The sequence below is a fragment of the Wyeomyia smithii genome, chromosome 1, assembly GCF_029784165.1.
Source record: "Wyeomyia smithii strain HCP4-BCI-WySm-NY-G18 chromosome 1, ASM2978416v1, whole genome shotgun sequence".
In the NCBI taxonomy this organism is placed as follows: domain Eukaryota; kingdom Metazoa; phylum Arthropoda; class Insecta; order Diptera; family Culicidae; genus Wyeomyia; species Wyeomyia smithii.
Window position 1 is genome coordinate 45910033 of NC_073694.1, and position 25400 is coordinate 45935432.

Genomic DNA, 25400 nt, shown 5'->3' on the forward strand with positions numbered 1-25400 from the left:
ACGCCACACCATTGTTTAATTGTTGACTAGTTAAGCACTATTCCAATTTAAAAATAGCTATTAGACAACATCAATTAACCCTCTAGTGCCCAGTGTCGCCTTAAGATGGTCTTCAGTTAAACCTCTAAAAAGCTTCAATCAATACTTCAAAATGTTTATAAAGTTTCATAGTGATTTTTTCGAAGTCTGTCTGAAAATTAAATTGGGCACTAGAGGGTTAAACACTGAACAAACTGCATGAATGAACGCTTCTGATACTTACTGTCTTCTGTCTCAGTCTCAGCTACTTCTTACATTCGTTACATAGCCGAACAAGGGGTAATAAGAAATAACTCAGCCATTTTAACAACTTTCATACATGCTGATCGATTCTGTAGAAGCGATTATTCATTATTTGTACAGCTTGTATAAGAACTCTTTTACAGCCAACAGTAGCTGGCTTACAGTCTAAATAAGCGCCTATATTACAATTCCATCGCTAAAATTGTACATTCTGTCTTTCTGAAAAAGTGCTTTTTCAGCTTTATTACAACTACGACAAATTTAATTAAAAAAAAAAAAAAAAAATATATATATATATATATATATATATATATATATATATATATATATATATATATATATATATATATATATATATATATTTTATATATATATATATATATATATATATATATATATATATATATATATATATATATATATATATATATATATATATATATATACATTATATATATATATATATATATATATATATATATATATATATATATATATATATATATAGGTTTGACTTAATAAGACAATTTGTTTTTATTGTTTAGGCGATTCGAACACATCTTAATCCCTCGATTTTATACTCGATCGATACTGCCAGTCATGCTTGTCATTCTCCTCAGTATGTGAAAGGAGAGGAGGAAAAATTCACCGCGCACTTCCCTTCCAGTATGTGCCTGCGTGTAGCAAATGCTTTCACCACACTGCTTCTTTCTCCACTCCAAAGTATCTAAACTAGCTTACAGAGAGACAAACACACTTCCGGCTCACCCCACATCTGATAGAAACAAGAGGGAATCACTCTACAGAGAAAACGCAGAAGTACACAACAGTGTCCACTGGCGAGTAGTCCCGAAAGTGAAAAAAAAAACTACTGGCCAAAAGTGTAGTCCTCGTGTTCCACCAGAGTAAATTCGACCGGCACGAGAGGCACGAGCAACGCAGTCTATTTTTTTCTCCCAATCTCTTTTCCTCTCCTGCCATGCTCAAGAAACCAACTGTGAAACGCACCACAGATAGCTCTGCAGTGTAATTATTGTGCGTGATGTCCACACGTGTGAGAAAGTACACCATAGTTCATTGTCTTGCAAGAGAGAGATTTCAGGTTTCACCGCAGTGCATTCAGGAAGCTCAGCAGATAAAAATCGTTTGTCGCTCTCTTCTGGCATGAGCGTTGATTTGCTCTTTAGTGTGAGAGCAGTCGTTTTCGCAGTGCAAGATGTTCTCCTGCACTCTAGAGGTTTTTTGAGGAGAAAAGAAAAGCATGTTATCAAGTATGTTTATTACAAATTTTAGTCGAACTTGATAAACGAACATTGTTTAGTATTTGAAAGAAGTCAAAAGAAAGCGGTGAAGAATGTTATCGTTGCGTTTCCAAAGAAATTTTTAGGGCATACGGTATCCAGCTTTTCACGCGCCATAATGGAGGACGCTATAATGAAAAATTCGTAATATGTTACCTACCCTTTTGACAACTCTGCTTACGTCAGTTTGACTCTTCATTAGGGTGTCCCAAAAAAAAAAAACAATGTTGAAAAAGTCAAGGTGCTCAGCCCTAAAATGAAAGATAATGTTATTTATAGCATTTTTGTAGAACATTTCGACTTTCTAAAAAATTGCGAACAGGTTGCCCAAACGTGATTTATGAAAAAATGACTTTTTTAGGCTGAAAAAACAATTTGCTGCACTTTTTACAATTCTTTTCGATTCCTATATGTTCTCGCATATTTTTTTATTTTTGTAGGGTCATTTTTGAATATATTGGTTTGGTTCAGCATTGCATTCAGATACTAAACTCACAGAGCCCATTAAAGATCGCAAAAAAATTATTTTTTCCCAAAATTTTTAGATAAAACCCATAGAACACATATAAAAAAAAATTTCATGCAAGAACGGAAGTTTTCACTGCAAAGCAGGATTCAAGAGGAAAGTTTACATAAAAAAAGATCCTTGATATCGTATCGGAGGGCTGAGATATTGGCATTTGTATATACGATGAAAAACTAAGCATTTTTACAAAATTGCCACCAAAGCTCAATATATCCATTGGTATTCTATTTAAGCTAATTCAAGTGATCAATGAATGGAAAAACTCATATTTTTATTGAAAAAGCATTGTAACGAGGAGTGTTATCCGGTTGGTGTTGGGGTAGGATCCAGAGATGTACGGTAGGTCTATGCATTGACATAACATTTGTGTTGTTCTTCGTCTTTTCACGATTCATGTCCCGGTTCAAGCTTATTCAAAGTGATTGTCAGTATATAAAAGTAGGCTAGTTTTTTTTCAATTTGTCCACTCCTCGTTCGGGCACTACGCCATTCGCATTTGCCATCAAAATTTTGTCAAAAATGTGGTAGGTACTAAACAAAAAATTTCATTTTATTAAACTGGTTAATCCATCAACTAATTAAACAGAAATGATGTCAGCTCAACGCGCCAAAAAGCTTACTGGAGTTCCCAGAGGTCGTCTGCCGCGACATCATCTTCCATCGAATCTGGAAATTATCTGTTTTTACCGCTACCAGCAAGAAGTTCTGAGAAAGCCGTCTCAGCTATGTTTGAAATCGGTGGTTGATGAACTCGTGAAAGTGTGGGATGAACTTGGACATCCACACCAGGCTACGAAAAACGCAATTCGTTAGCTTAAGTATCTGATAGATGACTGTAAGAAGGCCAAAAAGTGTGTTACGAAAACGAATCCGAAATCACTGCTAATCTTGGAAAAGTTCAGAACTGGATTGAATGAAACGTTTCATATTCAATCCAGTGGAACAAAGTTACTTGGGGCCACCGTACGTAGGCAGAAAGCAGCAATAGCTAAAAACCCTGTTTAGAGAGCACGATTACGAAAAAGGCCAGCTACTATTTTAGAAGAGCAGATCATAGAAAACGTTTCGGAATCGAACATAGAAAATTTTTTAGAAGATCCGAATTTTAGCTTCGAAGCGAAGAAACGTACTATGAAACGTATCAGCGTAATGAACAACAGCGTTGTAGAAAATTTGGACCGAGAAAAAATTTCGAACCGCGCTGCCGTTGGAATTCTTGGCTCCGTTCTTCATTCTTTTGATGTTAATCTGGACCGCGTTACGTTGAGCAAGTCGTCTATTCACAGAAAACGGAAAAATGTCAGTTACAGAATTCATTTTTTTATTCAAATCTTATTGTTTTACTATTTCAGGTTCGAAAGGAAATTGCAACTGAAATCAAAAAGAAGTTTGAAAAATGTAACAGAGTTGTGGTCCATTTTGATGGAAAGCAATTAGTGTCATCTAATCGACAAAAGCGTGAGATGCTAGCAGTTGTAGTGACTGGGAAAAACTTAACTGAGCAAATTTTGAACTGCCAGTTTCTCGAAAACGGCACAGGAAGGTCAGTAGCAGAGCTTGTTTTCAAGTGTTTGAAATCGTGGCATCTGGATACGTTTGTGAAAGGGAAAGGTAACGACATGACGAATGTGAACTCGGGCGAACAGAATGGCGCTTGCGTGATTCGTGATGGTGAAACGATTGAAATATAGAAGTACAGGGAGAAATATCGTAAGAGCATAAAAACTCAAATCAACGCTTCCTGATTATGTGACGGAAAAATCAGTAGAATTTTTCAGTATACTGCAGATCAATAGGGTAAACAGGTATAATACGCCCCCCCTAAGGAACATCGTCAATATTGTAGCTTTGTTTATCACAAACAACAAATCTTTCATGCAGTTGGATACACTTTTTAGTTGGTAATGCACTGCTATTATTTTGTTTTGTAATTACTATTACACAAAAACGCCATAATTTTGTTAAAAAATATGACAAAATTGCGAGCTTTTCAATCTACCGGAGCAAAACGCCCCAGATGCAGTATAATATATCCCATGCAGTAGCTTCATATGACAGCTCAGCATGCGAAGTGAAACAGCGCTTGAAGTCTCAGAAGCAAACGCTAAAGCAATGAACAAATCAGCCGGGCTAGCGGTGGGGCATATTACCCGGGAGCTGTAATGTAGCAGAAAGCATTGAATACTTAAGCAAATTATACAATTTTTATCGTTTCTTCATTAGATACAGCTGCTTAGAGGTTCATTTGAGATATATAAGTACAAAAACCAGGTAATAAACTTTATACATTAGTGAAAAAATGTTACGAAAACGCTGCAAGAAATTAGATCTGAAGCAGCTCAATTCAAAAGTGATTTTTGTTTATTTTTTGCTGCTAGTGACAATTATCAAACTTGCACAGAAGGTTGGTCCTATGACCCGCTACGGATACCCAATAGTCTCATGTCTTATTTTTTGTGTGTTTCCGAATAAATGGACTGGGGCGTTATGCCCCGGGGGGGCGTTTTATACATATTTACCCTACCGAGTTTCTTTTCACCAAGGATCCATCGACGTGGGCAACAGACAAAAATTTTCTTCACGGCAAAGCATGTGCTGAAAATTTAAGCGTAGTTAACGATTGTTCAGAGCGTGCAATATCCCTATATGTAGATTTCCACGGTGTAGGTCCTAAAAACGAGACTGAAAAAAACGAATTAATACTTACTGTATCAAAAAATAGAAAAAGACTGTCTGAAAACCAGATATGGATTTGAAATATGTAAACTTAAGTATAAATAAACATACTAAATATTTTCAGAAGTTCAAAAACAAAAGTAAACAAAGAAATCATCACATGCCTTTACAGCTAAATCCAACCCCAACACCAACCGGATAACTCTCCTCGTTACAATGTTTTTTCAATAAAAATATGAGTTTTTCCATTCATTGATCACTTGAATTAGCTTAAATAGAATACCAATGGATATATTGAGCTTTGGTGGCAATTTTGTAAAAATGCTTAGTTTTTCATCGTATATACAAATGCCAATATCTCAGCCCCCCGATACGATATCAAGGATCTTTTTTCATGTAAACTTTTCTCTTGAATCCCGCTTTGCAGTGAAAACTTCCGTTCTTGCATGAAAATTTTTTTTATATGTGTTCTAAGGGTCTTATCTAAAAATTTTGGGAAAAAATAATTTTTTTGCGATCTTTAATGGGCTCTGTGAGTTTAATAACTGAATGCAATGCTGAACCAAACCATGCAATATATTCAAAAATGACCCTACAAAAATAAAAAAATATGCGAAAAAACATAGGAATCGAAAAGAATTGTAAAAAGTACAGAAAGTTGTTTTTTCAGCCCAAAAAAGTCATTTTTCATAAATCACGTTTGGGCAACCTGTTCGCAATTTTTTGGAAAGTCGAAATGTTCTACAAAAATGCTATAAATATCATTATCTTTCATTTTAGGGCTGAGCACTTTGACTTTTTCAACATCGATTTTTTTTGGGAAACCCTACTCTTCATGTATTTCGCACAAAAAACAATAAATCTGGCAACATTAATGTTGCCAAAACTGCAGAAATCACGAATCTGACGTAAGCAGAGAGGTTCACAATGGATAGATAGAAACCCTTATGACAGACGTAGCAAAAATGATAAGCGATATCGTTCGACATACGTGTCGATATTTTTTTTAACTATGGCTAAAATGTAACCGAACAGCATTGAAAGTATTTGAGAGAAACGAAAAATATTTCAACACACCCTTCAAATTATCACCAAAAATACTTAATATGATTCCCACTATATCTACACCTAAAAAAGTTGGCAGAGGTAGGAAATTTTCGCGTTTCGAAGATGTTTGCTCCAAGGTTAAGAACCGGAGAACTGCTAGATTACGATCGATGCATTCAAAGTCTGAGCCTGGGCAAAAGCAGATAAAACTTAGGGAATCAGGACAGAGGGATCTTGCTTCTGTGGTTCAGAAGGTTACGCAGGATAATTCATAGGAATCAGATATCTTCATTAGCGGATTCGACTGTAAAATATGCGCCATACACGGCACTTGAAGCTCTAGCTTTAATTTTGGATCTCAATCTCACAAGACATAGTTACGAAAGACTTCGAAAAGGTGCTTTGATGCGTATCATTGATCTCTATCCATCTTACCATGAAGTTTCGAAAGCCAATTAAAAGTTATTATTCTGAACCTACTTCATTGTTGGTAACAGAAACACGCGCTTTAGTTTGTCTATCAGATCTTCTCGAACACATACTACCAGAAGAATAATCGAGATCAACGCTGATTGTCTTGCAAACTTCACTAATGTAGAATTGCAAGATATAATTATGACTGTCAAATGGGGGTTTGATGGCACAAATGGAATGAGTGAATATAACATAAGGTTTACAGGTGATGATGGTACTTTTTCTGACAAAAGTATCTTCGCAGCTTCTATAGTCCCTATAAAAGCGAAAGAACATGGAAAAATTATTTTACAGAATAAGCGCCCTTCCTCCGTACGATACTGCAGGCCAATAAGAGTCCAATATTTGAACGAAACGACTGAGGTTATCCAACGAGAGAAAATATATATTGAAAATCAAATCGCCAGTCTTAAGCCCAGCATTTTTAATATAAATGGAAGAATTCTGCGAGTATCGTACGAATTACTCCTAACAATGGTTGATGCTAAGGTAATTATTGAACTTTATAGTAAAATTAAATGGAAACATTTCCTATACTCAATATTTAAGGTCATTAATGTCGTAACAAACACAGAGTCCACTCAAACCTTTTATATTTGTGGGATAACACCCAAAACCATGAATGATGTTGATTGTGTAAAGAGGATAGCGGTGCAAGAGCACAAAGTGAAAAGCGCGAGAAAATAACGATAAAAAAAGAGTGAGAATGCAAAAAAAAAACTCTTGCAGTGACTAATTTAAAATAGAAATGGATCTGAACGTTGATAAACCTCGATCCGGAGGCTCCGGGAGTTCCAACGATGGAAATTCGGCTAGAGAATTTTTCCGAAATCCAGCGAAGGTGGCAGAAATAACAGGTCTGAATTACGATGTAGTCAAATGTTGGCAAGTGGAAAACAAATCCATGCTGATAGATTCGAGTTGTATTGTTTAGAAACGGCACACCAGCTAGTTAATTTGTACGACTGGTACCATATGCCTGTTACCGTGCATAAGATCCTTATGCATGGTTTGAAAGTTGTACAACATTTCCTGGTCCCGATAGAACAGTTATCGAATGAACACAAGAGAGTCATAACAAAGATCTCAAAAGGTAGATTCATAATTAACCAAAAATTTCTATTAAACCTACACTAGATTTTTTATATAGGTATCGAACTCACCACACCAGAAAAAAATCAAGAACAGCGACGAACCAAGACCTGCTTCATCCAGAGTCTGTGTGTATATAGAGTCGCACAAAGAGAAAATCTATCGTTTCGGTAAGGCAGTTTTTGTGCCGTTTTTTGCCAAGAACTATACAGTTCTCTTTTTCACCATGCATGAGCGAATATCATTTTTGAAATTACAACTCATTGCAACGAGTAAAACAGTCTCGATAGATTACACCGGTGATGCTTTGTTAAATTTACCTGAGCCAGTGTACAGGTTCGATATTGGATTAAAATGTGTAGTTAAAACTTCGGAAAAAACACATATTCTTTATCACGCTTAATTACAACACTTTTCACTCACTCCTAACATTATCACCTTGTTTATATACATTGCTCGATTGGTTCCCTCGTTTGACACTGATTTGGTTCCTTTATTTTCATCTTTGCGCGACTCTATATTATAAACATAGACTCTGGCTTCATCGACTTCTGGAGTCATCGGATCCCATTCTGGCAACCACGCGTGAGATTCACAATAAACATGAACAAGAGTTATGCGATGATGCCAAGTACAGGCTCAATATAGCCTATATTATATGGGTTCAGTAGTCAAACTTAATCTACCAGATGGTGCGATGCTGGCCTAACAAGCCAGTCGTCGTAGGCTCGAGTTTGGGCTTAGAAGAGATTGTTAGTGTTAGTAGAATCGTAGCGCTAGCCCGGCAATTGTCCTGTACCTACATTAAACAGTTGGCTCCGAAATCTGCGTATAAATAAACAGAAGCTCGAGTTCGAGTTTTGTTTTTGGTCAAACTTAAGCATGTTATACGTCATATATTTTAGAATGTTTAACAAAAAAATTAATCCACCTAGCGGTCTTACCCAGCCTTTCTCATTCAAACTTATTATTTGTAAAAATAGATTTACAGGGTGACAAAAAAGTCCGGTCACACAGGAAAATCTCATTATTCCAAAGAATAAGAAGAAAATCTGAATCTGGCTTTTATAGCTTTATTCAGTAACTCATAAAGATACTTCACAGACGATATCTCGGGATTACACCACCTTTCTCTGATCGAACCAGCTTCAGACGTCTCGAAAAGTCGTCGCAAGCGGCGCGCACGTGCTCCATCGGCATCTCGTCCCAGATTTTCGTGATAACTCGCTTGAATTGTTCCAAATTTGTTATTTTATAGTCGTTCAGCTTCGACATCATGTATTCCCACACGAAATAATCCAGTGGATTCAGATCCGGAGACGGAGGCCATTCATTCTTCAAAATGAAATCAGTCAAGTTTTCCTCACACCACGCCTGAACAACCTTTGCGGTGTGGGATGGGGCGCCATCTTGCTGGAAGCAGTAGTAATCGTCTTCAAACAATAGTTCAGCTTGAGGCAGAACATTTTTATTCAAAACCGTGTCCAGGTAGTACGCTGCGTTGATTTAGACCCCTTTATCGATAAAAATAAGTGGCAGTCTACCTCTCTTGCAAATGGCTCCCCAAACCATCACTGACGTCTTATTTTGGTACCGGGAAACGTTCAGATTGTCCGCAGGAGCTTGCTGGAGGCTCACACTCCAAAACCGATCATTTTGGCGATTGACTGTTTGCTCCAAAACGAACAGCTTCTCGTCCGAAAAAATAATCTCTTCATCTGCGCGCCAACCGAGCAACTCCCGCGACCGTTGGTACCTCTTGTCCTTTGTAGCTTTGGTAACCCCATGAACCACCTGTTTTTTGTACGATGAAAGTTTTAAATCCTTGCGCAGAAGCAGGCGGATTGATCTCGGTTCATTTTAAGGTTCCTGGCCAGCTTCCATGCAGATTGGGCGGGATTCCGGCGAATCCGGTCTCGTATAATCTTTTTCAGCCTTGGAGTTCTCACAGACCTTGGTCGTCCAAATCGTGCCTTGTCCTCGGTGCCTCCGGTCTCTAGGTACCGATTTATGGTCCGGTACACGAATTTCCGGTTGTTTCCGAGCGGTTTTAGGTGTTTGAATATGTGTCCGGGTTTGTACCCTTTCACATATTCAGCGATAACAGCTGCTCTTAACTCTGCCATGGCTCACAACTCAATGTAAACAAACTGCACAGAAACGAAACTCTGCCACTTTGGGCAGCAAAGTAAACCCTTTTATTTGACATATAGATGGCACCAGAGAGATGCAACGTGTAGGCTACAGGCGACCTTAAAAAAGTGTGACCGGACTTTTTTGTCACCGTGTAAATGGACGCTTCAATTCAATAAAAGTATATTCACTCTTTAGGTTCTAAAATCTTGATGTTGTAATTGATGTATAAAATAAGAAATTTGACGTAATGTTAGTGCTTGAGAAATAGCGAAATAAAAGAAATGACTTTTAATTTCGAACAATTTCATCACGAGCGATACCGGGAATAGTACGAAACCACATTTAAATTATGTTGAGGCCACGTATATTGATCAAAGCAGGTATAGTTTTGAATAGTCTTTGAATTTCTCTTCGTTCCATAACTTTTGAACCACATATCAAGTTGTTATGAAGTTAGTTATTTGTAAGTTTAAGAGATAACTCGTTCATATGACGCTAGTTATGATGAATAAGTCGTGTAATCTTTGAGATAATAGACTCGTTGTTTTAACAATTTAATATATAACGGTTGCATAAGTTCGATTATAATCGAATGAAATGGGAACGTATAGAGCAGCCGAATCATGAAACCAATTGTTCAGTTAACCCTTAACCAGCCCGTTCATCTGATATCAATACTATTCAAATCGGTTGTGTAGTTTCTGAGATAATGAAGTTTCGTGATGTTCACACTTCGATAGATTACAGAAGAAGTTACTGTCCGATTACAGTTAAATTCAATAGAGTGTTAGGAGGCAGCTGGACCTCTCATTTGACAGTAATTTAGTGAAAATCGGTTTAGCCATCTCTGAGAAAAGTGAGTGAGTTTAAGTAGTCTTGTGAATATCTTACTTTTCATAGCTGGATTTCACATTTTTAAACATAACAGGCAAAGTAATAGTCCGATTGCAAAAAAAATCAGTGATAGCTATACCTTTCTAGGAGAAAAGCAAAACATGTGATTTCATGCATTCCGTAGATCTTCAAAGTATTTCATGCTTTGAAATCAGAAGAATAATAAATCATTCATATGAAGTATATGAAAAACTTCTGTAACATAAAGTCGTTGTACTCTTATATATGTGAATTGGGACAAATGGAACCAAGACAAATGGAACCTTGTAGTACTTGAGCTGAGCTTTTCGTAAAAGAATTCATCTCGTGTATTCGCTTGCCCCTTTTTACCCTATACGTCGTCAAAGTTATCGAAAAAAAAGCTAAAATGGGCTCTAACTTTGTAAGAAAAAATCCTGGAGATGTGTGGTCTTCGACGACAATGTGTGTTTTGTATGCCCCAACAATTCGTTAGAGCAACGTTTTCTTGTAAAATGCAACCAACAAAAGTTAAGTACAAAACCTAAATTAATCCACCTAGCGGTCAGACCCAGCCTTTCTCATTCAAACTTATTATTTGTAAAAACAGATTTACATGAACGCTTTAATCCAATAAATGTATATTCACTCTTAAAGTTCTAAAAAATTGATGTTGTAATCTATACATATAAAAATTCAGTCCGGTCTGTATGTCTGTCTGATCCATATAGGCTCGAAAACTACCAAACCGATCGGCGTGAAACTTTGTATGTAGGGGTTTTTGGTGCCGATAAAGGTTCACAGTTTGAGTCTTCTGGAAGAGAGGGGTCCCATACAAATGAAACACAAATTTCTGCCTATCTCGAAAACTAATCAACTAAATGGAACCAACTTTGGCAGGTAAATTTTTTTAGTGGTAAAAATATGTTCATAATGTTTTGACACCCTCTTTCTTTTGGAAAAGAGGGGTGCCATACAAATGAAACACAGATTTCTGCACATCCTGAGAACTAACCAACTGAATGGAACCAAATTTGGCAGGTGAATATTTTCAAAGGTAACAAATATGTGCATAATGGTTTGACTCCCCTCCCTTTTCTATGAGGGAGAGGTCCCATAAAAATGAAACACAATTTTCGTACAGCTCAAGAACCAATCAAGAAAATACAACCAAATTTGGTATGAGAATGTTTTGAGAGGTAACAAATATGTCCATAATGGTTCGACGCCCCTCCCTCTTCTGGAAGCACATGTTTCTGCACAAATTTCTGCACCTCTCGCGAACTAATCAACTAAATGGAACCATATTTGGTGATTGAAAGTTTTCAGTGGCAACAAATATGTTCCATAATTGACCTCAGGTAACATTTTGGATTGAATAATGGCAACATACGGTTTCTGGAATACAGCTAAAAATGGGCGATTTCCACCCAATATAATAATATCCGGATCTAGAATGATACACAGGAGCTCAAATCAACCACAGACACCATTTTGAATTCTAAGATGGCGACTTCCGGTTTCTGAAAAACAGCTGGAAATGACCAAATACGACCCAATATGTGTATTTCCGGAGCCAGAATGTTGCAAGAAGCTAAAAATTGACTTCAGACACCATCATGAATTGTAGGATGGCAACTTCTGGTTTCTGGAAAACAGCCAAAAATGGCCGATTTTCGCCTAACATGAGTATCTCCGGAACTAGAATGATACACAGCAGCTGAAACCGACCACAGACCCCATTTTGGATTCTAGGTTGGCGACTTCCGGTTTCTGGGAAACAGCCGAAAATGATCGAATCAATCAGAATGACGCTCAGAGGCCAGAAATTATCTTGAATACCATTTTGAAATCCAAGACGGTGACTTCCGGTTTGTGAAAAACAGCCTAAAATAACCAACCAGGCACCATTTTGAATTGCTAAATGGCAACTTCTAAGTAACAGTCGAAAATGACCAAATTATACTCAATATGGATATTTCCGTAATCGAGATGTTGCGAAACCAAACATTGACCCTGGACACTATTTTGAAATTAAAGACGACCACTTTTAGTTTCTGGAAAACAACCAAAATAACTAAATACCTCCCAATATGGGTATTTCCGGTGTCAGATTTGTGCCAGAAAATCTGCTGAAAATGACCGAATACCAGCCGATATGAATATATTTAGAATTAAGGCGATTTACAGAAGGCAAAAGTCGATAATGTTGTTTAATAACGATCGCTTAAGTTCAATTATAATCAAATGAAATGGGAACGTATAGGGCAGCCAAACTTTGGAACCACGTGTTCAATCATAATTCATCAGTTAACGCTCAACTAGTCCGCTCGTCTGATAATAATATTGATCAATTCGGTTGTGTTGTTTCTGAGATAATGAAGTTTCGTGATTTTCACATTTCGGTACATTACAGAAAAAGTTACAGTTCGATTACAATAAAATTCAATAGGGTGTTATGAGGCAGCTAGACTTATCTATTGACACTAATTTTGTGGAAATCGGTTCAGCCATCTCTGAGAAAAGTGAGTGAGTTCAAGTAGTCGTCGGAATATGTTACTTTTCATCGCTGGATTTAACATTTTTAAACATAACAGTCAAAGTAATAGTCCGATTGCAAAACAAATCAATTGGGTTTTATGGGGCAACAAGATCTTCCATTTGACACTGATTTTTTGAAAATCGGTCCAGCCATCTCTGAGAAACATGAGTGAGATTAAACTGTTCTCAGAACACATTTCTTTTCGTAACTTTTGAACCACAAGTTCAATCTTTCTAAATTCAAAAAGTTGAGGGTTTTCAAGGTAGCCCGTTCATTTGAAACCAATTTCGTTCAAATCGGTTGTGTGGTTTTAGAGATAATGATGTTTCATGATTTTTACATTTTGATACATAACCTCTAAACTAAAAATCCGATTACAATGAAATTTAATAGGGTCTTATGGGACAACAAGACCATTCATTTGCAATTAATTTCATGAAAATCGGTCTAGCGATCTCTGAGAAAAGTGAGTGAGAATAAAAATCTGCACATACACACACACATACACACACACATACAGAAAATGCACAGCTCGTCGAGCTGAGTCGAGTGATATATGCCATTCGGCCTTTTGGAGCACTTTTATATCTTCGGTTTTGCAAGTGATTGCTATATCTTTCTAGGAGAAAGGCAAAAACTAAATTTTAAGTACCTTTCTTATAAAACACTCCTTAACTCTGTACTCAATGAAGATAGAAATTTTATTAGTTCAGCAAAGTTTCATGTTTTCGAATTACCTACAACTTTGCCAAACAAACTATTCCTCTATCTCTTAACAATTTGATATTATGCGGGTCATTAATGCAAACAATTGTTCTGAAGACACCTTTGAGCTAGGATGAAGTCGAAAGGCGCTATGGAATTAAGCTCCACTTTTTGCCTTTTTGGACCACAGTGCAATGTGAAATGGTTTATGAAATTCATCCGGTGTGCGTGGATTAGTTTGTTGTACGCATACGAAATAAAGAAATAATATGACAAGAGTTGCCAAGCAGCCTATTTTTCCGTCATACAGTATGCAAACGTTGATGATTTCAAAGACTTCAAATGCGCCTTGGAATCACATCACGGTTTGTAAACTGCGCCAGAGAAAAACACAAACATTTGCCTTTATGCAAGCTAACTAAAACACGCATTGAGTGTGCTTCATAGCAACTCATTTGGACCTGTTTGAAGATACAAAACTCGTGCCCATCCCGAACAACAATCGCAACTCTGGACTCACGGTATTGCCTGTTTTCATTTCAAGTAAACACTGGGGAACGAAACAGTGGTGTTTCTAATTAGACATTTGAGGTTGACGGGTAAGATTCTTGTTATGTGTGAATAGGGAAACAGAAATTAACCTGATAGTTGCATCAATGCTAACACATGCATTGCGGCTCTTGGCTGTATGTTCTCCTAAGCAGCTTTAGGAACCGCCTGTTTATTTAGACGAAATACTCGAAATGTGTTGGATGAAATTCAAACAGTAGTACAGTCAGGTTTTTTTTTGCGCGGGGGATACGTACCTCGTAAAAAAATCCGCGTAAAAAAACCGCGCTAATTCAAAAATCCGCGTAAAAAACGCGTTAATTAAGAAATCCGCGTAAAAAATCATGTTTTTATTCGCCTAAAGTAAACCAGCAAAAAGGGTTTTAGAAAAAACCCGAGACGCTCTAGAACCAGTATTTAAAATTGTCCTCTTTGATGGTCATTCCGGATCTTTCGGTGGGCGGAGAGTATTTTTTGGACTAAGTCTTTTACTAGATAAACACTTAAACGTTTCTGGTTTCAAACCCGCGTTAATTCGGAAATTCGCGATTTTTTTTTTAATTTGCGCGGTATTGCGTAAAAAACCGCGCTAATTCAAAAATCTGCGTAAAAAACCGCGTCAATTCAAAAATCCGCGTAAAAAACCGCGTCAATTCAAAAATACGCGTAAAAAAAACTCGTAAAAAAATCCGCGTATAAAAAAACCGCGTAAAAAAACCAGACTGTATATCAATCAATTCTCTATCGTTTTCTCTGTCAGAACTTGTTTTCAGATTGTAAAACCAAGTTAGCAAACTTTAACAACAATGAATTAAAGTTACCAATCGAGGGACACTGTTCCAATCACCCCGAACCTATTTTAAGCAGTTTTCATCTGTTTTGCAGGCGTTTTTTTTTTGACGTAGAATTACGTCTTACGGCAACATACACAGCGGACTAGTTTCATCACAGGGATCCAATTTCAAAAACCAAAAACATCGAGAGCGTCACAAAAATTGTCCATTTTCAACCGTTTTAAGCTCAGTCAGTTTCCAACCGATTTTCGTCATTTTTGCAGTAATCGATTGGAAAATCAACCAAGCACCCGTCCAAATGCAGAAAGTTGTAATCTGATTGTTCGAACGATTGTACTATTGAAAATTGTCAAGCCTTGTCGAAACGCAAATGTCGACCTCTGATTGGTCGCACAATGCTTCCTTCCCTAACAAGGTCGATAGAATATACCTAGTTGACTAAGAATGCGCGCTTTGTGTTTTATGTATAATTCATTCCATGATTGTGCCGATACCACATGGACGTTGGTTGCTGATCGTGAAGAAGAAAGAAAAGCCGGGTTTCAATTTCTGGCTGATCGCGCTGGGCGCGTTGATACTTGAGTTGATACGTGCGAAAAAAATCTTTGTCAGAGCGGATATCGCGCGCTATCTGGACCATGAAGCATTTATGCGATAATTGAATGAAATTTGCAACTGCAGCAACCAGTCTTTTTCAAGGCTACTAAAAATATTTGGAAGAGCATAATGAATGATTATTACTAAATTGCAACTTTGATTGCAGTTTGATGCTGCTGCAATTGCACAAGCGGTATATGCGAAACAAATCCGTAAATGTCAATTTACTAAGTTTTCAGCATTACAAACCAGTCACTTCTTACAGCATCTCAATCATACTTATGGTTCATAACAATTTACAGAAGGGGCATCTTTGCCGATTGAGGATTCCGGCGTTTCTCTGGTTAAACTCCGTCTTTTTACAGCATCATGAAATACAAACAATCTTCATATTCATATACTTGACCAAGGATTCCGACGATACATTCGGAAATTCAAAATTCTTTCTGATTTGTTTATTTTAAACATTTAACAAAGCTGAAATTATTAACTGTTACTGCACAGTTCAATTGTCTGGTAATAACAACTAATATCAAACATTTATGAATTGATTATACGATTTTTTTTATGATTCTTTCAACAGAGTCGACTTGAGCACATCGATTAGTGCGTTTTCGACGTAGAATTATGTCTTACGGCAACATATATAGGGGTACAAATTGTAAAACCGAAAGCATCGAGAGCGTCACGGATATTGCCCACTTTCAAAAGTTCTGAACTCAGCTAGTTTCCAACGGATTCCGTTTATTTTTAAAGCAACACTAATATACGAAACAAACTCGGAAAAATATATCGCTTCACACCATTAAAACGATTAACCCTAATCGAGTGTATTTCCAAAGCTATTGCAAAAAATTATTGCCATAAGACAGGCTGTCGTAATTCTACGTTAACCTTGCGGTCGTTTCTTATAAACAACCTCTTCCACTTTTTCAGCACCCTTGAATGGCTGCAATATAGGTCGATATGTTTCAAATGATGTTTGTTCAGAGATTACTTTGTTATTAACGGTATGTCTTATATTCTTAAGACAGCTGGACAATCGAAGTTATGGTTTCCATCTTTGAAATTGTCGATATCAATCAAAATGCAGGAGTTTGAGGCCTGTTTTCTTCGACTGATTAAAATAGGCGCTACTGCTTAAGCCGTTCCCTTTTTTTTTAATTGACCACTCGATATCGCTCGTTATTGGCACTTACGAAAAAATGTAATGCGTCTTCTATATTCAATTAAAACACTACATCGTAACACTTACGGTAGCCCTTTAAGCGCATATTTTGCTCTCAGTAATGCTAATGCCCTAAACATTAAAAAAAAACAGAATATATAGCTATTCGTCATTAACAAGGCTGAATTAGTGCCAATAAAATGCTATCTCCTAATGCTCATGGTTACTTGGGGCATGTATGTCAAGATAGACGAATCGGCAACGCGTTCTACCAGCAACCTCATGACTCAATTGTTTATTAGCTGTTTATTCAGCCCAATTGTTTGTTTGATGAATTCTCGATATAATTTTTATAAAGATTGTAGAGTTTTGCAACAAAATCAAATCAAAGCAATAATGATAATCATTGATATCAGATGTATTTTAGGAATATTCGCAGCTGCTCGAAAACCCAAAACAGTATGCTTGTAATCTGAAAATAATCTACCGACATCTGGAAAAGCTACCCTAGCAAAAGTATCCGAAATACTGCGCAAATTTTGGTAAGCTCGGACGCAACTTAAAATAAAATCAAAATAACATAACATTAAATTAACATAAATACGCATAAATCTGTATTTTTCATACGATTTCGCACATCTGGTGGCCCTGTAAAACAAGAAAATGTAAACAAAAGCAGGGAAAACCGATTCAATAATTTAGAGCCGATATCAGAACCAAACTTCGCATCGTACATTTCGTTAAAGAGGGATGCGACATCTGTGAATCAATAGATACGCTTCGTAAGATGCATAGAAATACTCAAAGGAAGAGATGAGCAGTGAACAAATAAACAAGAAAGGCGACACCATATTTTATTCAGTTACAATATTGCCCCTTGCATGGCTATTTAGACTTCTGTGATAATCACTGCTTGTCAAATTTCTTATTTCGCTCTTTCAAACAGACAGCCTAGTAGTGCAGTGGTAGATTTTTTTGCTTCATTGTTTGTTTAGGTAATTTATTTGCAACATGCATACTTTATAAAATTGATATATATCGGTATCAAGCACTGCGCATTTATCGAGTAATTTCTTATTAACCTACCAACCAAAGTCATAATGAAGTATCTTTGTCGATATACTAGAGTATTCCTATCTGACGTTTCGATATCCTTACACAGTACCAAAAAATGAAATTTACAACTAATACAAATGAAAGCACATAACGATTTCTAACACATAAAGTGAAAAACATATACCATTTCAAACCGTAAATAATGTACAATACAGAATCGTTTCTAGACATGTAAATTTGTACGTTAATTGATATAAACTTAAAGCTCCGAATATAAATATGCATGCAAATTCACAATATATTCATTTACTTTGCATGTGAATATAATGCCACACGGAATATTACGTGGTTTCTAATGCTCCATTTATGTGCATTCAAAGTAATGTAAATTTTCTTTACTGTGTAGTATCGATAACTATCACCCATAACTGCGAAATGGTGTGCGAGATTCGAGTGTGATAATCATGTATTACGGGGTAGTCCAAACCTAAGGGGAGACATCTGGTTTCTTACTCTTCTTACTCACCCACTTCCATGATCCCTGTTGCATTTTGCGTAAGTGATGCCATTCACTCTGAAAATACTTGAATGTTTTTAATACTTTTTATCAGCATTATGCACAATTCCTCCTGCAGACGATAGACGCAGACGACCCCGTCTGAGGGTTACCGGAGAATCTGCATCTTTAATATCCTTAAAATCAAATGTGTCATCCATCAATGATTATGATTCATTCATTGACCCATCTGAATTGTACTATTGTATTGCTTTCTGGATTTAAAACAACAAAAATATTTTGTAAACTTGACGCTATCTTTATAATTTATTAAGACTACATACTGTAAGATAAATTATTGAATAAAATAAAATTAAATTAAATCACTGCAACTTCCATCCTGCGAAACGAGTAGTTAACCTACAAAATTGAGTAAGGAAAGAATTATTTGTTTTCTTTTAGTATTATATTTGCAATGAACACAAACAAGATCTGTGAAATAATATTGTATACTCACTAAACATTTTAGGTTAATCTGAATATTACAGATTTCTCCGCGAACCTCTTCCTTTTACCTCTAAACCGAAACACGCGAAATTAACCGCGAAACCTCTTCCTTTTACCTCTAAACCGAAACACGAACAAAACTGATAGTGAAGCTTTCGTTATTTTGACAGTTCTATTTTTCGGGATCTCGGTAAGGCAGTTCTATTTTTAAGGAATCTCGGTTTTTTGGTTCAACGAGATTTCGGTTAAATGATGGCAAGCTTCCGAGATTCGGTATTTTAGTTTACTGAGCTCGGAAATTTGCTGTTTTACGGATTTTTTCGGCAAACAAATTTACGGTATTCCGGTAAACACATTCGGTTTCCGATTTCTCAGTAATTTTGTTACGGAACAACGGTAAACGAAAATGTTTTCAAGTAGTTTGGTATTTTACTTTACCGAGAAAACATTATGCAGTTAAGTGTGTACCCAGTTGTCTCTCCTTAGGTCCAAACTAGGGCGGAAGTCGTAATAAAGAACGTGTTCATTTTGATCTTATCTGTTTATTTTTAAACAAAATGCACCGAATTCGGCGTGTTTTGTTTTAAAAGTCCTGATAATACGATTTTCTTTTTCAATTGCTAAATAGAAAGTTACAGGCTATAAAACGGTAATGTTGCTACAGGAAAACTAGTTCCTTTATATATATATATATATATATATATATATATATATATATATATATATATATATATATATATATATATATATATATATATATATATATATATATATATATATATATGTATATATATATATATATATATATATATATATATATATATATATATATATATATATATATATATATATATATATATATATATATATATATATATATATATATATATATATATATATATATATATATATATATATATATATATATATATGTATATATATATATATATATATATATATATATATATATATATATATATATATATATATATATATACATGTCGGGGTCACCAATGGCAGAGCTGTATGCCACCACGGGTCGGTAATTGGCGATTACCGAAGGCCACGGAAGTGCTCACTGCTAGCAAGCAGTCCCGGACCATCAGCGGGAGCTAGCCTAGGTCGTGGCGAGATGCAGGCACTGGGCCGCTGAATTCTCGCAAAAGCCACACTGGCCGGAAGCAGCTCCGACGGAGCGAGTAGTGCCGCTCCCACCACCCAAATGCACTATACCGCCCATTGGGGCTGATGCCAGTAATGTTCCCAATTACGGCAACTGGTCGCATCACTATAGGATAAGAGTCGGATTTCGTTTTCGTACCATGATTTTGGGCTGGCACCTGCGCCGAGCTCCCTTAGTAATGTCGTGTGATAACGGCTTGAAACGGCGAGATTACAACCGGTGCAGGGGTCTCCGTCACGTAAAACCTGGCAGGCCTTTCAGTACGTTCCGAGTCCATTGCCTGGTGGGAACCCGGCAGGAGTAGGATCAGATGTCTTTTCCTGACTTTCGCTGGGCGGGGGTGTCATAGTTGCCCATAAGGCGCTATGGCAGCCGCCCCTAGCCATGGCCTCACTGCTCCGGCATAGACTACCTTGGGACCATTTAGGCGACTACTCCATTATGGATAAGGATAGCGGCTGGTAGGGGAACCCAATAAACAAAAATGCAGCAAAACAAAACTCTGGAGATGGGGGCAGATGGGTTGGAAAACCCATTTGCGCGAGGTGGCATCCAGCGGTCTCCGCCTAGAAAAGTGGAGACGGATGCAGTGAAGGTCGCCTGCGAAGACGGTAAAGGCAGTACGCCTACCGGATCTACGCAAGACATCGCGGTGGCTGGTCCACAGCTATTAAAGGCGGTCGGAAGACAGCGGGACACGCTACCGAGGGTAGTTGCCCTGTCTGAGCAGCTCGATGCTATAATCGAGTTTGCGAAAAGTCGCAGCAATACAACGAAGTACTTGAAGCAGGCCCTCTACATGCTTCGGTCCTCCGTCGATGCTGCGAAAAAGGAGCATGCCGAGCTCGAAATGAAAGCTGCGGCTGCGGAGAAAGAGGAGACGAAGGTGACCGAGCTGGCGACGAAGTCGGTCCAAACGGACGCCAGCACGTTTGCGGTAGTTTGCGCGGCAGGACCAGCTGCCAAACGAACGCGACAGTCCCCGGGAGAGACGGCCCCCGGGGGCACCAAGAAGCGTTTAATCGCAAACAGCCCTCAGACCGGTGTAGGAGTGGCGCAAGCAACGCCCACGGTGGCAGCCAAGGAGCAGAAGGCTCCCGGTAACCCGTGGGTAACGGTTCCGGGAAGGAGTAGGAACCAAAAAGTGGTGGCCAAAAAACCGCACCCGGTTACAAATCCTGCGACGAAGAAAGTTAAAAATAAGGGCGACGCACTCATCCTTAAGACAGAAGAGTCAAAGTACTCGGAAGTCCTTAAGGCAATGAGAGGCGATGCGAAGCTCAAAGATCTGGGGGCAGATGTGCGTAGCATCCGCCGATCCCGCAAGGGAGAAATGATCGTCGAGCTCCGCAAGGAAGCCAGAAACAAGGGCCCAGCCTATCGGGCATTGGTCCAAGAGGCGCTTGGAGATAGAGTGCAGGTTCGGGCACTCACGTCGCAGGTAACCCTACAACTTAAATACCTGGACGAAGTCACCGAGGCATGCGAAGTCGTGGATGCCCTCAAGGAGCAGTGCGAAGTGGTTGTGGCACCAGAGGCAGTTCGACTGCGCAAAGGCCCAGTAGGAACCCAGACCGCCACTGTCAGGCTTCCGTCAGTAGACGCAAACCAGGCGGTAGCGAGGCTCAAAGTGGGCTGGTCAATGTGCCCACTCAGCATCTACCAGCCGCCGGAGGTCTGCTTTCGATGCTTCGAGCAAGGACACAAGTCCTTTAGCTGCAAGGGGCCTGACAGGAGCTCCCTATGCAGGCGGTGCGGTGCTGCAGGCCACAAAAGCAAAGACTGCGGAGAGCCCCCGAAGTGCTTGGCGTGCGCCGGGAAGCGTGACGCAAAGCACATAATGGACGGCCCGAGGTGCACGGCCGGTAAGCCGACTAGCAAGCCACGGGCGTGAGAGTGACACAGCTAAATTTGAACCACCGCTTCGCGGCTCAGCAACTGCTATACCAAGCAGTCACTGAGTCGTTGTCGGACATCGCCATAATCTCGGACCCCTACCGAATTCCTTCCGGAAACGGTAACTGGATTTCGGACGGGTCCGGTATGGCGGCCATATGGACGACGAGCAGGTTCCCGGTTCAAGAGATAGTGTCAACTTCAAACGAAGGATACGCGGTTGCCAAGGTGAATGGAGTGTACTACTGCAGCTGCTATGCTCCGCCTCGTTGGTCTACCGAGCAGTTCGCAAGGATGATCGACCGAGCCACCGGGGAGCTGATCGGTCTATCACCGTTGGTAGTGGCGGGCGACTTCAACGCATGGGCAACTGAGTGGGGAAGTCGACGCACAAACCAGAGAGGCCGGATCTTGTTGGAGGCTTTGGCGAAGCTCAACATAGATCTGGCCAACGTCGGCTTGAAGAGCACCTTCAGTAGAAACGGCGCGGAGTCGATCATCGATGTGACATTCTGTAGTCCAGGATTGATCACGAACTGGAGGGTAGACGATGGCTACACTCATAGCGATATATACATGGCGGTCTGTTATAGCGTAGATTGTAAAACGAGACCGCATGTGGCGAGTAGAATTAACACTCCAGCTCCTCGCGGGTGGAGGATATCACACTTCAACGAAGAGGTATTTGCGGAAGCAATTAGACTAGAACACGAGGCGAGCAGAATTCTTAACCTGAGCGCTGATCAACTTGTTGTATTACTTTCGCGGGCGTGCGACGCCACTATGCCTAGGAACCGCCAGCCTAGGCATGGAAGGCCACCAGTCTACTGGTGGACCGACGCGATAGCGAACCTCCGCAGAGCGTGTCTTCAAGCGAGAAGAAGGATTCAACGTGCGCGAACCGACGAAGAAAGGGAAGATCGTCGAGGGGCATTCAGTTCCGCAAGAGCGGCGCTTAAGAGAGCAATAGAAGCTAGTAAACGTGCGTGCTTCGAAAGACTGTGCGCTAGTGCCAACACTAACCCGTGGGGTAACGCCTATAGGATGGTGATGGCCAAGACTAAGGGTGCGATGGCGCCCGCAGAAAAATCACCAGCGATGCTTGAGCGGATCATAGAGGGACTCTTTCCACGCCACGAGCCAAATCCTTGGCCTCCGGCTGGCGAGTCACTTCACCGACGTTCCAGTATCTCAAACTCAGACCAGAGGTGGTCGGTCAACCTGCCGAACACCCAATATATGAGTGACGGCGTTAGCCGTGCCGAGGCAAAGGAGGCGGAAACGGTTACGAATGAGGAACTCATCGCGATCGCCAACTCCCTGAAGGTGAGCAAGGCACCGGGATTGGATGGGATTCCGAATCTGCCTGTGAAGAAGGCCATCAAAGAGGCCCCCAGACTATTCCGGGAAGTCATGGAGAAGTGCCTGCATGACTGTACATTCCCAGAGAGATGGAAGCGACAGAAGCTGGTCTTATTGCCGAAGACAGGGAAACCACCTGGCGACCCGTCGGCATACAGACCGATATGTCTGCTCGATACGGCGGGTAAGGTGCTCGAGAAGGTTATTCTCAATAGACTGGTTAGGTACACCGAAAGTGCAAACGGTCTGTCGAGTAACCAGTTCGGCTTCCGAAAAGGCAAGTCTACGGTGGATGCTATTCTGTCCGTCACCAAAACAGCAGAGGTAGCACTCCAGCGTAAAAGATGGGGCATTCGCTATTGCGCAATCGTCACGTTGGACGTGAAAAATGCGTTCAATAGTGTTAGCTGGGATTCCATAGCCCACTCGCTTCGGAAACAAGACATTCCGGTGTCTTTGTACAGGATTCTGGAAATTTATTTCCAGAATCGTGTGCTAGTTTACAGCACAGTGTCCCAATTACCGCAGGGGTTCCACAAGGTTCCATCCTGGGCCCGGTACTGTGGAATATCATGTACGATGAAGTGCTGAAACTAAAGCTCCCCCAAGGGGTTGTGATCGTTGGGTTTGCGGACGACATCACACTTGAGGTCTACGGCGAGTCGATCGAGGAGGTTGAGTTGACGGCTTCGCACTCTATAAGCATCGTCGAGGACTGGATGCGCTCCAAAAAACTGGAGCTGGAGCATCATAAGACGGAGATTTCAGTTGTCAATAACCGCAAGTCGAAGCAACAGGCGTTCATGAGTGTCGGGAATTGCACCATCGCCTCTAAGCGCTCCCTGAAGCTGCTGGGGGTGATGATCGATGACAAGCTTGCCTTCGGGAGCCATGTCGAATATGCCTGTAAGAGGGCTTCAATGGCTTTTGCAGCATTATCTCGCATGATGTCCAATAGCTCAGCAGTGTACGGCAGCAAGCGGAAACTTCTAGCTAGCGTGACTTCGTCCATACTGAGATACGGCGGGCCAGTGTGGTTCAAAGCACTAGGTACTAGTAAACATCGGAGTAAGTTGGAAAGTACCTACAGGCTCATGTGCCTGAGGGTTGCGAGCGCGTATCGAACTGTGTCATACGACGCAATCTGCGTCCTGTCCGGCATGATGCCTATCAGCATAGCCATTAAGGAGGACGTAGAATGCTTCGATCAACGTGACACAAGGGGCATACGAGGTACCAGAAGATCATTCTCGATTATCAGATGGCAGCAGGAGTGGTCCAATTCCGTGAAGGGTAGATGGACGCATCGACTTATTCCGGATGTATCCGGATGGGTCGGGAGGCGCCATGGAGAAGTGAACTTCCATCTGACACAGATTCTGTCAGGCCATGGTTGTTTTAGGCAGTATCTACCCAGATTCGGGCATGCGGGGTCCCCCATGTGTCCCGAGTGCGCGGAAGCGGAAGAGACTGCTGAGCATGTCTTCTTCGTGTGCCGTCGTTTTGTGCATGCGCGGAGCGACATGATGGTAGTGAGCGGGCCAGACACCACTCCGGACAACCTAGTTCGGAGGATGTGTAAAGACCCAAACATTTGGAGGGCGGTTTGTACAGCCGCCTCTCAAATAGTTTTAGAATTGCAAAACAGGCGACAGGTTGACCACCGACACGCCAGTGTTAGCTAACGGCCAGTCTCCAGGTAAGTTAGCTAAGTTAGCAAAAAGACCTAAAGAACCAAGAGGGTGCACAGAGCACAAAAGCCGCTCCCCGAAGCAATACCTAGCGGTGGTCCCGGGGAGTATTATGGGCTGGAGACTGAAGGGGTTTTAGTGGGTCCGGTCACTGATTCAAACCAACCCCACACTCCCTGAGGTTGGTCACCTCAGGGGTTTGGATGCAAATTTCTCCTTCACCTGAAACAAAATATATATATATATATATATATATATATATATATATATATATATATATATATATAAATATATATATATATATATTATATCTATATATATATATATATATATATATATATATATATATATATATATATATATATATATATATATATATATATATATATATATATATATATATATTATATATATATATATATATTATATATATATATATATATATATATATATATATATATATATATA